Raw genomic sequence first — 3,268 nt, forward strand, 5'->3', positions numbered from 1 at the left:
ATCACTCTAATCTGACTACTGATCTTCCAATAGATACCCCTTATTTGTTTCCATCAATGGTCCACAACAATCTACATGACCATCTAAATCCAGCTCGACAAGATGTGCCCCACTCTTAACTCCCGCCATGCAAAAATGGCATATATCAATCCTTGATAGAATCAACCAAGCAATAACAAAGAGCTAGACCAAAGATAATGCCTCACACATTCAAGCACATTATTCAAAAGCACATAAATATACAAATAATAAGGCATAAAGAAAGGAAAATATAACATACCTACTATAGTATCTGATGAAACTTTGGCCTCCCTTGATTGAAGCTGCAATGCTTAGTTCCTCACTAACGGGGCTTCGCTCAACTCTCACGACCATCAGTGATCCTAAAAGTAACTGAGCAGGTGCACTCACTGCTCCATCCATCAACCTCGGACAATTGGCCTTCTTGTGGCCTACCTGATTGTAGTGAAAACACATTGGACCTTATCCACGGGGGCAATCCTTATTCAAATGAACCATCAGACCATAACTGAACACCCCTTTCCTGTCTCTCGACAGCTACCTTCATGGGTCCTCCTATAGTTGGAACAATGGCCCCGAACCTGATGGCCTCCAAAACGCGGTTAATGAGTCTTGGGCCGTTTTGTCTGTCCCACTACGATCTGAATCTGCTTTGGCTTCCTCTTCGAGAGGTGCTCCAAATCACTCTCCCACTCTCGAATACTAGCCATCATGTACTCCAAATCACTCTTCTGGAGGTAGCTTGTCTTCTTCATTTCTTCATTTGCGGCGTATCGTGAGGCCAAAAGAGCCCTCTACCTAAACTTGGCGGTGATCTCTGCCACCGTCTCATTCATCTGGCAATGGTCCTGAAACTCCCTCGCTAACTGTTGCACCTCAACGGAAAACTCCGCCCTAATTTGGTAACAACTCATCCCAAGTCATCGTCCCAATGGATTCGCCTCTCAAAGCGAAATCTACCTCCTCTCACCAATCTGGGGCTCCGTCCCTCAAACGAGAAGATGCAAATCCCACATTCACCCCTCAGGGAAAAAGCTTGCTCGCTGAACATTTTCCATGTTAGAGATCCATCGACGTCTAATGATGGGTTCCTTCGTCCCAAGGAACTCTGGATCTCTACAATCCTTGAACTCCTAAAATGAGTGAGTCCGCACTCCTAACTGTCCTGCCGCAATCTAGACCTGGAATTCCCCGTGTAGCTCAGCCAAAAACTCTATAACGCAGTGCGATACGTGTCCAGACACACTTGCATAATCTCCATGATCCCCTCCTTGAACATACCAAATATCACAAGAGTCTGACCCCAAATACCATAGCATATATCTAACAAGATAAACGCTCACATCCGTTCATCAATCGGCTCAACATCAACACCTTTTCCTAAACCAGAACCAGAACCTTCTCCACGAATGCTCATCACCATTCTAAGTATCAAACAAACAATAATCTGAACACACTTAAAGATCCTTACCCGACAGGCTTCCTAGATTCTTCGTGACACCCCTCGATTCGAGTACGGATCATGTGCTTTCAGTAGTATGGGCCCAATACTACCTTCCACACTTATCCATGCTTTCCTCAAAAGTTTTCATTAATCTTTTATTTCACCTTCTCAAATATGTATTCTAAGTAATTGCTAAACAATGCAACCAACCCACTAAAGCACTTCCTACGCTCTCCTAAGTTCTTGACCTCACCCTGCCATCAGTTGCTGAAGAACTCCCACTAATGTTAGGTAAGTACTACATTAATGCAATCACATGCAACAAAGCTTAGATAATCCTTCTGGTAAAAGACTCAAACCCTACAACGGTTAGACTCAGACAAGAGTTGCACAATAGAGCCAAATTCGTCACTTTGAGATTATTTAACCTTTGCAACATGTGACTTAAAATATTCACTCAATAGTTAACTCACATCACTATGGGTTCCAAAAAACACAAAGGAAGCAATATATTTGCATCAGCAAACTAACCAACGCATCACCTAATTAGGTCATTCTATCCTAATCACCTGAAATCCATACTAGGATGTCATTCTAAAAGTTCAAACAATAGGCATATAAAGGCATCTCTCCTAATCGTGAAATCCTAATCATATCCTTAGCCCTATTCTTGCATGCAATTCTCATAACATATATCATAACAAACATGTATGGGTATTCTTGGAATCACTTGCTTGAGCTCGGCTGATTGCACACATCACAACCCCTTTTTCGAAATAAAAATATTTTTGAGAATTTGTTTTTCTTTCAAAACATTAGCAATTCCTCAGTTTGAGTTTAGTCACACCCGAGAGTGTGCCTAAATCTCTCAAACCAAGGCTTTGATACCAACTTGTAACGTCCCAGAAATTATAAGGTAAAAATTTAATTTTTATTCAACCAGAAACACCAATTATCATTTTTCCAATCATTCAAAAGAATATCATAATTAAAATAGCTATCATAATACAATCCCAAAATCATCAAGTTGCGGAAACATGGGTGAATGCTCTACAATCAAGTCGGGCCCTTCCCTTTTGAACCGAAAGTACCTAAAACCATAACCATAAAAACTGTAAGCACAAAGCTTAGTGAGTTTCCGAAAATACCACACACCATACATATCAAATAAACATCAGGCCCTACGTGACATTCATTTTATGCCCCTCACAACACAATCATCAAGCCCCACTAGGCAATGGGCCCCTCCAGGTATACACACAAACACATAAAACACATGCAAGATTCACACAGACAGATAGCATCCAAATAAAAATAATCCATGGTCCGGTGTTGGTGCCTTCGACCCGCCAAACACTAGGAGGAGACTCACCTTAGTCCCAGATAACTGAACATATGCGTTGCTGCTACCGGAATCCTCACACTGAGCACAACAAAAACATCCCTAATCAATATTTAAGGTAATTTCCCAAAATCCAAGATCCAAACCATATCCCGTCCTTCGAATGGGTAAAAGACCATTTTACCCTTCCCATATCTGACCCAATAACCCATAGATCGAAATCCAAAAATACCCAAGGCCCAAAAAGGCCTAAAAGAAGATATTTGGCGTATGCCCCACATACGACCCACTGAGGCACAAGGTACAACTCGATAATGCTCAAGGATGAGGATTTCATTCATTACGTTGAGCGTACACATATGTACGCCCATCGTTCCCATAAGGCGACCAAAACTTTCATTAATCACTTAATGCTTAAGACGAAAACATCCAAACTCACATCTAACCTCCAAAAAGGTCTT

This window comes from Lactuca serriola, chromosome 3, assembly GCF_051521515.1.
Source record: "Lactuca serriola cultivar US96UC23 chromosome 3, Lser_US96UC23_V15, whole genome shotgun sequence".
Lineage (NCBI taxonomy): Eukaryota > Viridiplantae > Streptophyta > Magnoliopsida > Asterales > Asteraceae > Lactuca > Lactuca serriola.